The sequence below is a fragment of the Lygodium microphyllum genome, chromosome 10, assembly GCF_053477565.2.
Source record: "Lygodium microphyllum isolate KBCC chromosome 10, Lygodium_microphyllum_v1.1.10, whole genome shotgun sequence".
NCBI lineage: Eukaryota > Viridiplantae > Streptophyta > Polypodiopsida > Schizaeales > Lygodiaceae > Lygodium > Lygodium microphyllum.
The window spans coordinates 59,535,521-59,550,861 of record NC_141144.1 but is presented as its reverse complement, the minus strand read 5'-3'; the positions used below and the strand labels follow the sequence as shown (position 1 = coordinate 59,550,861).

At 42.0% G+C, this 15,341-nt stretch overlaps 1 protein-coding gene across 3 annotated transcripts in view; it reads right to left on the bottom strand.

Moving 5' to 3' along the window:
- Nucleotides 1-11,143, bottom strand: part of ATG10 (autophagocytosis-associated family protein) — a 39,711-nt gene extending 28,568 nt beyond the window's left edge. The window contains exon 1 of one of the 3 annotated variants that reach the window (XM_087686309.1): nucleotides 10,617-11,143. The gene's annotated coding sequence lies outside the window, so the exon portion shown is untranslated. Of the gene's footprint in view, nucleotides 1-10,215; nucleotides 10,487-10,616 lie in introns of those variants that run through there. The other 2 variants (XM_087686310.1, XM_087686308.1) reach the window with 2 other exon arrangements.
- Between the last annotated feature and the right edge of the window lie 4,198 nt (nucleotides 11,144-15,341).

Genomic DNA, 15,341 nt, shown 5'->3' with positions numbered 1-15,341 from the left:
CAGCTATAAATAGCTGAAAATAATGCAATAACATAAGTAGGGTGGCTAGCAAACTAGCCAACTAGCTGAAAAAGCTGCCGATCAACATGGTGATTGCAAAAAATGCTCAAAAAAGTGACAGGAAAATGCAGAATTGTGCTCGAGAGGACTGACCGAACCAATTGTAGCTCGAGAATGTCAGTCCAAGGGATGGCAATCTCTAGCACCCATTTCCTTTTAACTACGTTTCATGTCATGTGTTCAATCAACCATGACCTGAAGGGGGGTTTGTTAGTTATACTACCTTCATGTGTGTGCACACATCAATGTGTGTTAGCATGTGAACACGCCTTAGTGCATGTGAGTTTAGGATTAGAGTTTGGCGTTAATCAGCCCATGAAAGAAGGCCCTACCTTTGTATGTACAATCATTCAGTCATTTTTCATCCAGCTTCAACTTGTGTACTTGCAAGAGTTCTCTTCTTTTCTCTCTCTCTCTTGCTCTCTCTGCCATGGAGTTCCATCTGCACTAGGCACAGCTCTTCACTCGTAAGCTCCTTCACCAAAAGGTCATATTCATTTTGCATGCAATCAGAGTGTTGGGAATGTTATACCATGACTAGGTTGGATGTATGAACTATTTTCTACTTTGTTACCTAGTCAGTCTCACACATTATTTGGAGTATATTTGAGACTCCTACCCAACGTGCCTGCAACTGTCCATCATTAAGGACATTGAAATATCCCTGGTTGCAACTGTACTACTGCTGCAGATCTAGCTAATCATTCCATCTCATCTTTTGTGGATCCTTAATGTCATGTAGACAGCCAATCAAGGGAATAACATGGATTCTCAAGTTCATAAGTGAACTTTGAACTTCATACCATGTAAAAGTTTGAGTGAGAATGAGAGTTGGAAAGGACATCTTGAAGTTATTTAAGGACGATGATGTCTTACTGTTTACTTCAATGTATTGTTAAGCTCTTGATTTTTTTGCTAGAAGACGCCATAATATTGAGAGGTTTATGTGTAAGATGATGTGATTTCTAGGTGTCATATTATGAGGTATGCATGGACGAAACTCTCAATGCAAATGACTTGAAATTGTCATGCTTTTATTTGATTAATCTCTGGGTAACCCACTGCTCTGAATTACCACCGTGGCACTGGCAAAAACACGGTCTTCATCCTGTTTTAGCCTCCAACCTCATAAGTCCTTTGAAGTGATAAAGCTTAGCTATCCATGCTTTTATTTGACTGATCTCTAGGCAACCCACTGCTTTGAGTTACCACCATGGCACTGGCAAAAAGAGTGTGTTCATCCTCTTTTCAATCCACATAGAGAGTAACGACCCTCCTGGTGGAAGGAGCCTCATACATCAACAACAACTTTAACCATATGTCTAAAGCTGTCCTACAGGAGGTGACCGCCGGTAGGACTTCTTTGAGAATACACCGAAGTAAGGCTGAATAAGCAAGGGCATCATCCGAATCCCATGTAAGCACAGCTTCCTCATGGTTGTCATCATCAAAATCTATTGGAACAGAAGAAGGTTGTTGAGGGCATGCAAGAGCTCTGCCAACCACGTACCCTAACCGCTTCTGGATAAACCAGGCCTTCATCACCGCACTCCACGTGTAACAATCAAGTCCATGGAACTTGTCATCAGTGGATGTGCATGGAGGAGCCATATGTAGAGGATTTAGAAGAGAAGTAGAGAGGAGAAGGTATTTGGAGAGGGAACATGGCCAAAACACAAGCACAAATGGCAAAAAACAAGAGTTCACATACAGTATAACCCAAAATCTGACCAAAAGAAGACAAAAGCTGCTACAAAAAGTCAAAAAATCAATCAAAAACTACCAAAAACAGTAAAAACGGCCTGAAGGTACAGTCACCTAGCCAGGAAGGAGGCACGAACACCAAAACGCAAGCTGAGTACTACCACAAATAGGCTGAAAAACTGTCACAGCAGCCTGGAAACTGAAAACCCAGGCAGCAAAGGGGCTGTAGACAGCAGGCGATGGCAAATCTGCAGAAAACGCAGGTAAAAGAAGTCACCTGTATGGAGCAACAGTCACCTGATCAGCAAGGGTGAAAACAATACTGAAATCAGCAAGAAAACACAGCAGAGGCACAAATCCTGAAATCTAATACCATGTCAGAAGTGGTGCAGCAATGGAAGCGTAAACATAAGCTGTCATAAACTGTTGAAACACAAGACAAAAGAAAGGGAAAGAAAGACTCCACGGAAACTCCAGGTGGTGAGCTGAACAACTAAGAAGGAGAAGCCCAAAATAAATAGGCAATAATGCCATAAAATATGACTGGCCGACCAACAATAAATGCCCAATATAACCATAAAATGACACAATAAAAAATCCCTAAATAACTTAAATAATGTGCCCAAGCCTCTGCAGCTCAGACTCACACATGAGCTGACATATCTGCTAACAGTAGATTGTTGAAGTAAAAATTCAAAGTGGAGGACAGCTGTCGAGGCAACAGAATGCAACCCTTAGAAGTCATCAAAAGAAGATCACCAATTGTCAGAGACTGCTGTCGAAGCCAAGAAGAGTGCCAAACTGCCAAAACGCAGCTAGCAGGATGACACTTGGAGCAGGGAGACTGCCGTTTGATAGAGAGAAGCCTCTGAATCAGGGTAGGAACACTAATGCCAGCTGCTGTGGAGTAACACTAGTGGTGGAGGAGAAGCCAAGAGGCCACAAATTGCAAAATGCAAATCAAGTCAACCTTTGGAGCTGATGACTGCTGAAGAGAGCTTGCTAGGGTGGAAGGTCCTGCACTATCAAACGCAATAAGAAGGAGACGCCAAAAGCAGAAGGTTTGACAACAGGTAGCCAAGGGCAGGAGAAAGGTTGCTAGGGTTTTTTTTTTTTTTTTTTTTTTGGGTAAGGGGGAGGGGAGGAGGGAAGATGTGGATCTTCTGAGGCAATCAAGGGCAAGAAAAGACCAATGAACAGCAAGTGACAGCATCTACAGCCTGTTGAGACAGGGCAATTGCAGTAAATGACTGATTTCCCTCAGTTCTTTGCATTTACAAGCTGTTAAGACAGGGCAACAGCAATAAATGACAAATTTTTTTCGATTTTTCGTGAAGAAAGTCCGAATTTTCTCTCTTCAGTATTCTCTCTCAGCTCTCAACCTTTCTACAGCCTTGCTCTGAATATTACAGCATTGAAATCACTAGAGGCTGAAAAATTTCAGATTTCTCTGCTGTAAACCCTAATTTGTAGCAAAAATTAGGGCTTAGCAGCAACCTCAAGAAACGTGCCTGAAATTGGAAGCCCCAAGACTTGGATTCAACAAGGCTAAAGCTAGTTTTAGTCAAATTCAAGTGGAGGGACCAGAAATCAATGAATTTGGGGCATTTTCCATCTCCATCAAAGCAAGTGAAGGCCAATTGATTGCCGAATTAAGGGACAAATCAGATTGAAGACTTGCTGGTATTTTGGACAGCAAGGGGAGTTGGAATATCGAAAGGGATTGGAAGAATCCCATTGTACATCAACTTCTTCTTCAATTAAGTTAAATAAATACCAAAAGGAGCGCCAATTTTGGGGCCAACAGGGTGTCCAATGTCCAAGATTATATGGTGAAGTGTGCATTTCAGTTTTATAAATTTGCTAATTGCTGTAAATAGTGTTTAATCAGGTTATTTACCACCCTATCCGAGGAGGAAGACTAGTTACACGGAGCATGGACACCATTTCATTCATGGGTGGCTAGTTTCCTGTAGGCACCAGCATACGTCTAGACAAGTCAGCATGACAGCATGTTTCATGCTCCCTTGCTTATCTACAGGAAGCCACTCACATACCTCTAGATGCACATTCATCCAACCATCATTCCTCCTCATCACCCTCAGAGATTCTCATCTTCTGCCATCAGTCTAGCTCCCTCATTAACATGATATTCCCACATGCAAAGGCTAACTGTTTGCAGCCTTGGTACTGCGTTCAGATCAGTGTGTTTTCCTTATATTTCTTTTGCATTTCATTTGAGCTTCTCCTCCCAATGTTCCTTTGCTTCTGTTGTGCACTCCCACACTTGCGCCCAAGGACAACTGCAATGGAGCACGAAGGTATGACTAATCCCACAAAGGGGAAGAGGCACATGTCTATAGGCACAACCCAAGTATGTACACCCCCGTGAGAGGACTCAAGACTCCAAGCCCCAAAGAGCGGCCATCCAATCATTCAGAGGTGGACACACATGGGAAGCAATAATGACATTAACAAATATTTGCCATTTCATTGGCTGTTTTAAGCAGATATTGCATGCAGCCCCACAACCTGCCACATGTTACACAACATATGTCCTCCTTCTCAGCCATAGAGGACTGAACTACAACTTTGTTCCTGCATTATACATACCATACAAATGAAAAAGCAAAACATTCTTCACCATTCTACTGTCAACAATGTGAATCTGAAGCAAACCTTGTTTTGACAGAATTAGTGTCATTTGGGGCCGTTAGTGTATACTAAGCAGGTATCCTCTATGTGACAACTCTCAAAGCTACGAATCTAATTAGCTGCAAACCACAAAGTTCTGTATGTATGCTTGTCCAAATTCTACATCAACTTGTGAAAGCCATTCCACAATCATTCTCAACCATTTTTCATCAAATATAGGCAGTGGCCCTGTATCCTCTCATGTTAGCCTGTAGCAAGAGCTCTGCATTTTCTTATGTTAGCCTGCAGAATGAGCCTCACTACTACATGTCTCAACCTCACAGATCTAAACTGAGATGTCACTCATTGCTTACTTTACTTTCCCTGCCAGAATTCAGCTACCAGTCGAATAGCTCTTTGAAAGCCTTGCTAGTTCCAAATACCTCTATTATAGTTGCAACAATATAGACAATGTATTTCACCAAGACTGCATTTATAGCCAGGTATCATCAAGATTCAGCCCACAAATTGATGATAGCCAAGCAAGGGCCAACACAACCTAGAATAGAACAGCCCAGCCAGCTGCGCTGCTGCCCTGATCGTCTAGACTCTAACACTACTCAACCAAAATGAATATGCTATCTAGATCGTATTTTTTAATATTCCCCTTCTAGATCCTCATTTTCAGACTCCATTGTGTCAACATACCAAACTTTACCCGGTAGCAAGAAATCAAGGAGGCCCGCTACCATAGTGATTGGCCATGGCAGCCCATAGCCCAGGGTACACTCTTCTCCAGGTACTCACATAACACAACACAAATTGATGGCTCCCTCTTCATATGGCAGGTCAGACCTCACAAAGTTACAACCCCCAATTTCATGGCTGTTTTGACCCATGGAACAAACTCATAATGGATGGTGGTGATTATGATGATGATGACAACGATGATGCTTCAATGCTGCTCAAGCCTCAGCACTGCCTAATAGTTCATAAAGAGGATAAAAAGGCCTATAATCACAAGTGCTAAAATATACTCAAAAACATTAGGGGTGAGCTCTTGCAATGATAGCAATTACAGAATGCAAGCTCACCCTACCCTTCCTCCCTCTTTCCTCTTGCTTTTCCAATAAAACTCTTACCTCCTTTTATTGAAGCATATAAGGTCTGCCTTTTTCTGATTTCCTATTCAGCAAGTATAGAGATACATAGGGCTACATGCGAGAGAGCTTTTACTACAAAAATATTTTCCCTTCTGACTGCTTCTTCTAAGTCCAACTGGCTTCTTTGCTGAGAGAAAAACAAAAAAAGCTCTAGAAGGTTGCCCTTTCTTTACATGCAACCTTATTTCCAGAAAGAAGGCCAAAATCAAAAATAGATTGTTTTATGTTAAGTAGATGGATTTCTTTTTAAGAATTGTTCAAGACAAGCATGTTAGAAGTGGATGCAGCAATGGAAGCATAAACATGTGCTGAAATAAACTGTTGAACACAAGCCAAAAGAGGAAGGAAGGAAGGACACTAAAGAACACAATACATATGAGAACTCAAATGTATGCTCGGGAAATGGAATCCATGTATCCAACACGAGACAGTCGCATACAACGGTGAGTCACTGGCTGTGTGGGCACCAGCACTTGCTCCTCTCTCCAGCAAAAGATCCACAAGTGCGATGGTGACTGACTAACTGATTGAGGAGAAGAAGCCTAATAAATAAGACAAAAATATGTCCTCAATATGATCAGGTCGGCCAACAATAAATGCTAAAAATGACAAATGCTAAAATAATCTAAATAATGCCCAACCCTAAAGCATGCACACTCACACATGAGCTGACATATCTGCTAACACCCTCTCTCAGATCATGGGTGATCTAATACAATACAATGGTACAATGATAATGAATCATAAAACATAGAACCAGCAAGTAGAACCATGGATACCCAAGCAATGGGTGCGCAAGCCACCACCAAGGTGCCTCAAAGAAAACCTGAGATCAATGTCGATCAGTAGCACCTGAAAATAAAAAAGATCATAGCATATCTCTGTGTTTGTCACAATGTCTCTCAATAGCATACATGAACATCCTGTCAAAAATGCCTCTTGAACATACATGACCATGGATTCCTCGCCTTTCACCAAACCACCAAAGTGTCCCCTCAAGAGAGCTCATGACTAGGAAATAATCCTATTCTCTTTCAGACAGTCCATCATCAACCTAGATGTCAATCCTAGCTCCAAGATTTGAACCTCCCAGACTTCCATCAACGCGTCAAGAAAGTCCCTCTTGGGATCCTCTGCATCTATATAGATGTATAGATGAGACGCAATTGCCCCATCTCTCCATGCTCTCACACTCCCTCTTTGGCACTAGAGAGTCGTGAGGCATGCCGTCATCACCACCACTAGTAAGCAGCAAAGAAAGAAGCCATCAATCCCTTCCTGCGACCCGAAGAAGCTGATCCTTTCCACGCCTTGGCCTGCACTTTGGTTGGAGGATCAGAGTTTGAGTCTGAGGCAAATGATAACTCATCGGAGGAGTCTGCATCCCGCTTCGTCTTCGTCTCCTGCTTCTTGGAAGCCACTAACTCTTTGCAATTCTTTCATAAATGACCTTTCTTCCTAGAATGGTAACATTGGGGCCTCTTCTTCGAACCCCTCTCTAAAGCTACAAAAGCCTCATTGGAACCTCCATAAGATGACAAAAATTGCCCCTATAACCACAAAGACGCCTCATGCTCAAGTAGCATCAAGATTATACGTGTAAAACTGACAAGATTGGATGATATCTGCACCCTCAAAGCATTCACCACTCCATCAAACACCGGAGGGAGTTTGGAGAGGACAAGTCCAATAAGATGAGCCTCTAGAAATGCAAACTACATTTACCGAAGATGGTCTTGGATCTAGGTCACACAAAGTAGAAAAGATTGGATAGATGTTGATGCCAACAAACGCAACATTAACTACAAGAAAAACAAGTCGCCTTTGGCAAAACATTAGTTGCATGATCAATAATGGTCAAAAAGAGTTTTAAAATCAACAAAGAAAACATAACAAGAGCACAGAACCTGAAATCTCAATACCATATCAAAAGTGGATACAGCGAAGCATAGACATGTGCTGAAATAAACTATTAAACACAAACAAAAGAGGAAGGAAAGAAGAAACACTGAAAAACACAATACAAATGAGAACTCGGATGTATGCTCGGGAAATGAAATCCATATATCCAACACGAGACAATCGCATACAACGGGGAGTCATTGGCTGTGTGGCCACCAGCACCTGCTCCTCTCTCCAGCAAAAGATCCACAAGTGTGATGGTGACTGACTGACTGACTAACTACGGAGGAGGAGCCTGAATAAATAGGACAAAAATATGTCCTCAATATGATCAGGTCGGCAAGCCATAAATGCTAAATATGACCAAAATGAAGACCATTAAAAAATCTAAATAATGCCCAGCCCTAAAGCATGCATAGACTCACACATGAGTTGACATATCTCCTAACAAAGTAATCAACTCTAATGCATAAGCCCTTCTTAGCAATGCTACAATACCTAGTTGAACGGTCAATACCTAGGTGATCAGTGGAAGACCAGACTGTCTTTGCTGGTGTTAAATCTTAGAAACAACCTCATGAACTCATCCTACTCCTCGCACTGCTGCTGTAGAATTAAATCTGAAAATAATAGCCTTTTGACACATCCCATATTGTTCCTCTATATCGAACAGATCTGGATTGATGCCGGGAGTACCTTGATATAAGCAAGGTATTGACAAAATTTGGTGGGGAATAGAGATTTAGTTTGAGCTTCTTCAAAAGGCTGTTGCAAGATTTAGGTACATTTACAAGAGAGTATATGTACTTGGGATGATTATAAAGATCACAAGTGGGTAGAAGGGCACTCAAATCTAACTTGAAGCTGTGATGCCAGCCAAAGTGCTTACAAGCCTACATCCTGATCTAAAGAGAGTTAATGGATTAGTTTGGGGCCACTTGAAAGCAACCAATTAAGTCCATCGTGCTAAGTGATTCCAATAATAGTTAAGAGCAAGGGTAAGGCAGATTGAGCAAATGATTGCTGCAAGCAAAGTCTATTCAGTGCCTTAAATAGCAAAAATAGCATTCATGTCAATCCAATATGAATTGCACCATATCTCCACCAATGAATATACTTGTCCTGAATATCTCTCACATTGCAATGGTCATCTCCTAAAGAGTAGCCACACTCTGATGATGAGGTTTTAAAGCGCCTTCATGTATTAAAATCATGTTAATCAAAAATGTAAACAATGTGACCTGCAGGCTGCAGTTACGGTTACATGACAATTAATCAATAATTTCTCTAAATGCCACCCTCACCACTTCAAGTTATCAACCCAAAGGCAGTGCCAGCAATTTAAAATGCCACAGAATGTTGATCCGACAGCAAGCATTTAGGGAAAATCCCAGTATAACCCAGACTTTCTCTAAAACAAACCCAGGAATCAAAGATATCTCAAAGGTATTTTCATGTCAACTCAAAAACCATGAATGGAGTCCCTGCAGAGACAACAGTAACAGGTTTATTGAGACTGACATACTTGTAACAGGCTGATCTTAACCATCAGCTTGCTAGCAGGCACATAAGCAGTTGCTTCCCAGTAAACATAACAGTACCCCCCCCCAACCCCCAAAAAAAAAATTCGAGCAAAATACTCAATGCAATCGCCCAGGAATTTCTCTCTCCAGGGATCCCGCTGATACTTCAGTGCTCATCCAGTTTGATCTGTGCATGTTACACAAGAATGGATAGTGTTGCCAATATTACTTTATCGATATATACTGCAAATATGGCCCAGGCCAGTGCACCACTGGCATGTTGTCTTCCTCTTGGGAGCAGCCATCGGATGTAACTTCAGCCCTCGTAACACCAGTTACAAAGGCCTAAATATCACAATGACACCTGGAGTGATAAAACAATGTGGAAGAGCCCTCAAAGACCCCATTAATGCTAGCAAGATAGATGGAGGGCCTCATTGCACCTGTTATAAGATCAAAACCTGAAAATTGTCCCCTTTCTCCCTGTAATTCGCCTTTCTCTGGGCATCAGGCAGTGTGTAAGAGCCCTAAGTTCTTGTAGAAGAAGTGAACATCCCAGGAAACTCCTAGTAAACTCACTCGAGGATTATGCACATTCCAAACACCAACTACACAATTCTCATAAATAACCTACAACAAATTAACTCTAAGCTTTAATATATTCTAGACTTTTCTAGAACGTTATTTGACCTCCACCTCACACAAGGAACCACATTAATGGTGGCAATCCCCGGTTTTCAGCGCAATAGAATGGAGGCACTATGATATCTGAGTTGCCATGTAAATGGCATTGCAACATCAAATCCCGAGATGTTATCTGAATTGTCATGTAAGTTGCATTGCAAGATCGAAATCCTACTTGCTACGCTTTGAAAAATGTTATCTGCTCTTCTCAATGAGACGGTGCCATTCTCAATACAGGGGAAAAAACCGATCCAGGGGCGAAAAGAAAGACCAAGTAATATCACAGAGATATGGGTTCCCACAGGTCCAAGCATGCGGATGATTCAAGTCGCGGACGGATCATTGCAAGGGATCGTGGAACTAGTTGAGGCAGACAACGCAGATATGCTTTTTTCTCTTTTACACAAAGCCATTGTGGGCAAGGACTGCATGAAAAGGAAGGAAAGTACCGGGCAGAGAAGAAAACCTAGAATCAAAACAACAAATACACAGGAAAAGGGGGGACCGTGGCATAAAGATCAGAGTGGCGAGGACAAGGCACTTACTATTCAGTGCTCATGGTTGCAGGCGGCAGCAGAACGCGTGCAGGATCCCAGTGAGCTCCCTCTCTCCAAATGGCGACAGACAAAACGCACAGACGGACGGACGGAGAGAGAGAGAGAGAGAGAGAGAGGGAGGGAGGGAGCGAGCGAGCGACTCCGAATTTTGACTGAGCATGTCAAGATGAGAGGGAAAACTCGATCTTGAACTTGTATTTTGACAAGGCATTTTTGAAGAGGCTTGTTTTGACAGGCAAAATAGCCTTCGACAGGAAAAACACCCGTCAGTGTCATCTTGACATGCTCTCTCAAAATACATCTATCATTTGACATGTCAACATTTACAAGTTACTTTTCATTTTTATCGGTTAACTATTAATAATTACTATAGTTATTAATTTATTTACCTTATTTATAACTAAAACCTAGAATTTGAGAATCAACAGTGGAGAATTGATGGTGAAGAATGGAGAATCGAGATCTATCGATATCAAAACTGTGATAGTACACTGTACGATGATCGATTCACGAAGTTCGAATTTCGATGAAGATAGAGTTCTGAGTAACTGTAGACTGGTCACTGTAGTGCTGTTGCCTGCACGTCGCGGCCTGCTAGAGTTCACAATCGAGTGGCCATTGGCCAATAGGTAGTAGCCTCAGGCCTGTAGGTACATCGGCAACCCGTAGGCTGCGGCAAGTGCCAACTGCCGCAGTGCGAAGGACTCAGGACGTCTCGACTCTGAGTGCACTGTGCGACGGAAGACTGGAGGCTGGAGGGAAGTTGCAGGCAGCGCAGGGCTTGGGCAGCTAGGCTGCAACCCACAAGAGGCAATACGCAGGCTGCGGCAGCCTGCAGGTGCCAAGTTTCGATTATATCCCTATTCCTGCCTCCTGTCTATCGTGATTTGTCAGTGGTCACTGGTCACTCGGGTCCCGATTCACATTGTAATTTGTATGAGTCTCCTGTTGTTCGTCCCACTCATCGACATGCCCGAGGTGCCGTGAGACTTGGTTCCAACTACCAAGGAGTCAAAACTCTCAAGTCTCCAGAGTCCACAACACAACGTAAGCCTGGAGGGTGGAGCCGGGAGGGAACTTGGAACTTTGGAAGTTGCAGATTGCAGCGGGGCTGAGAGTCATGACTCAGGAGTCGTGAAGTAGCTCGTGATTGTGACTAGCAATTGGCGAGTCTACAGAGTGCAACTGGCATTCAGTGTGCCTGAGAAGGCTGGAGATTCGACTAGATAGGTACCTACTACTACCATGTACCACTTGTGAATCATGATACAATGGATTTTTTTGTTGTATCAATTGATTGATTTATCAAGAGTTTAAGGATGAATCGTGATTAATCATAGCTATTAGCTATCACGCTTTAGCATTGTGCAAGTTAGCAACCTTTCAAAGATTTATAGCTTGCATGTTCCTTTAATCATCTTCAAAGTAGCCAAAGAGATAGAAACTAGTTCTTTTGTTGAGGATTTGTTTTGGGATTCTTGCTGTAACTTCATACGTGTGTCCTTAGGAGCCATACCTTATCCAACTTGAGTGATTGATGTATGCACATCATCCCCCTTAGTAGTGACTCACCTAATTTGCTTAGTTGCTCACTGTGATCACAAAGAATCACAAGTTAAAAGTAGGCTACTTATACTATCTCTTATTATAAGTTTTCCCTAGCCACTCACCAAACCTAACATACCTAATATATAGCACACACCCCAAAATCCCAAGAGGAAAATTTTTTATTTAGAAAACGGAGAGCAACTTACTTCTATATGTGTTGTGTTGTGTGTGTGTGTGTGTGTGTGTGTGCACGTGCATGCATGTGTGTGTATATGCACATGTTGTTTCTAGACTTTTTCTCTCTCTCTCTCTCTATGGCTCATGATGTTTATGTGGTCCAGATGGGTTGCATCAAAGGCGCCTCTTAGTCTCAAAGCTCTCCCCCTGTGTGTGTGTGTGTGTGTGTGTGTGTGTGTGTGTGTGTGTGTGTGTGTGTGTGTGTGTGTGTGTGTGTGTGTGTGTGTGTGTGTGTGTGTGTGTGTGTGTGTGTGTGTGTGTGTGTGTGTGTGTGTGTGTGTGTGCACCATTAATCACCACTTACAATTGGATTTTCCTCTCCCACATGCTACTCATCAGTAATCTCTTAGATGCTATTGATGGTTAAGAATGATCGGTGATGAGTATATGGAGTCCTGGCATTTTTAGTCCACATACCTATGGTGCATATTTATTCATTGCATCATAGCTCTTTCTCCTAGCCTTGCCACTCATAGTAGTACATTTCAATAGTTTTTGTATTTACCCACCCATCCCCTAATATTACCTAATGCAGCTAGTAACAATAGCTCATGCGTTCTCCCTCACATTCCTCATTTGATGATTGATTTGGACATTGTGATCTACCTTAGAGATTGCATGCATTACGAGGTCAAATGACTTGGTGTCTAAGTAGCCAAGTAGGGGGTCTTCCACATCCTGTCAACTTCCATGGAAAATACATGATGAAAGTGAAAGGTAGAGCTTGAGTGGAAGCACATAAATGGAAGCAATAGCAAAGCAAGAGCTATGGTGGATGGAGCAAGAGAGCAAGAGAGCAAGAGAGAGACACACCGTATGTGGAAACTCTAACAATCACAATGTGTGATTAGCCTTCCCTTATTTAAATGTCACTAAATGAATAAAGAATGAAGTGACAATGATTGACACCTATCACCTATAATGTACATGTGTGTGAGTATTGTTAGTGTAATGAATACACATGTGGTTAAGTAGAGGTACCTCTACTCTTAACAATCTCCCATTAAAGGTGAATGAAAGTGACAAAGTATAAATGTACATATAGTATAACAAGATGAGGAAAAGACATCATCTCATCCTACGCCCATCATCTTCTTAAGGAAGGCAAAATATTCTGCCAAGAGACTTTTAGTGAGCAGATTTGTAGGATTCTCGTTAGTCGAGATCTTAAAAAAGTTTAATAGTTTTGTCCTGTAGTACCTTCCTAATGAAGTGATAGCACATCTCAATGTGATTTGCCTTCATATAGAATACTAGATTCTTGACCAACTAAATGGCACTCATAGAATCCAAATACAATATAGGAACCACATTAGTAATACCAAGGTCTGCAACGACTAGATAGCCTAACCAGAGAGCCTCCTTGCAAGCCTCAAGGGCTGCAATATACTTTGCCTTTGTGGTAGATAGGGCCTTGCATTTTTGCACCCTGGACATCCAAGAAATAGTGCCTCCAACAAAGATAAAGACATAGCTAGAGATGGACTTTCTACTACTGTTTGCATAATCATAGTTAGTGTACCCCCCACGACTCTTGTATGTTGGCTACCATAACATATACACATATATGCAGTGCCCTTAAAATACATCGTGATACCCTTCACAACATCACAATGCCGCCTACTAGGTATAGCCATTTAGCATACCATAACTCCCATTGCAAATGCTATGTCAGGACTGTTTTGCATAAGAAAGTAAAGGATAGCCAATAGGCTTAACATCTTGCATATGAAATCACTCAAGGACCTTTTGGATATACTTATTCTATGACAAGTAAAGGAGTCCCTTAGAGAAATTATGCATGATGTGCATCCCAATAAAATGCGAGGTCTATCCCATGTCCTTCATCTCAAAGCTCTTCTTGAGCTGACCTTTCAAGGCATCTAGCTCATCATGAGTACTCCCAACAATTAGCATATCATCCACATAGAGTATCAAAATGATTAAGGCTACTATCACAGGGCCTGCTTTGTGTATAAACATGGATCCATATCATTGCAGATATATCCTTGTGAGTGCATGAAAGCATCAAACTTGTGGTACCATTCCCTAGGTGCCTACTTAAGGCCATAAAAACTCTTTCTCAACTTGTACACCAAGTGTTTCCTATTTTTTTCTCAAAAATACCATATTAGAGAATTTGGGAATCTCCCAAGTTCCACTTTCAAATAAGGGGTAAAGATTTGACCAAGTGGCTAAATCTTAACCCTATATTTGAGAGTGGGACTTGGGGGGATTGCTTATATCTAGGGAAAATTTCACCTTCAAGTAAGGGGATAAGATTTGACCATGTGTCCAAATATTAATCACATTAGGAATTCCCAAACTTTATGAAAATTTTCAAATTTTTAAATATGTGTTTCTTGAAAGCCATTAAGTTGCTGCATATAAATCTCATTACGTAAGTCCGTATGTAAGAAAGCCATCTTGACATCCATCTGACATAGGTCTAGATCTAGCTGTGCAACCAAAGCTGTTAACCTCAATTCAAGATGGCAAAAAAATGAAGCAAAAAGCTGGAAAAGAACATAAAAAGAGCAAAGATGCAGGGGCAAAAGCACAATTTTAAATAGAAGGCGCCTCTAAAAACTCTAAAAACCCTTGTAAAAGAGCATCAGTCTCCCTCTTGTACCATTTGTAAAGGAATAGACGGGTGTAGGCTAAGGCATAAGGCAAGAAAAGGGAAATAGGAAAAATGACCTTACCACAAAGGCTGGTCATGTAAAAAGGGATGGGCACCCATGGAATTTTAGGGCTTGTATATAAAGTTCAAAAAGTGAATGGAAGCTCATTCTTTGGTGTGTGGCCAACAAGAGACCTCTCTTCTTCTCTTCTCCTCTTCTCTTTGCTTGTGTGTGTGCTCTTGAGAGAGGGAGTGTGAGAGTGTGAGGGAGTGAGTGTGTGGGAGTGAGGGATCAAGAGGGTGAAGCTCTTCACCATCTCCTCTTTTCTTCTTCTCTTCTCTTCCTTTTTCTCACGTGCATATGACTATGGTGGATGGAGCTTGATGGAGGAGGCTTGAGCTAGCATCTAGGATCGTGGAGCTATCGGTATGCGTGAAGGAGGAGCCAACTCATTTTGGCATCGAGGTAATCTCACTACATTCATAGGTTTGAAAGCGTGTCGGCTATGTGAGAGGTAGCCATTAGAGGTCGCTTGGAACACTTGAACAATAAGCGATTCGTGGGTCTTGCTGGTTGAGCGAGAGCTCCCACATTTTGGTTCCATTGCCAGGATACACGACTTCAAGCTTGAGCACTTGCATGCCTCATATCGAGCATCAAAATAAGGGATTCGTCCCTGAACCAGAGCTTGAGATAGGTAGGAAG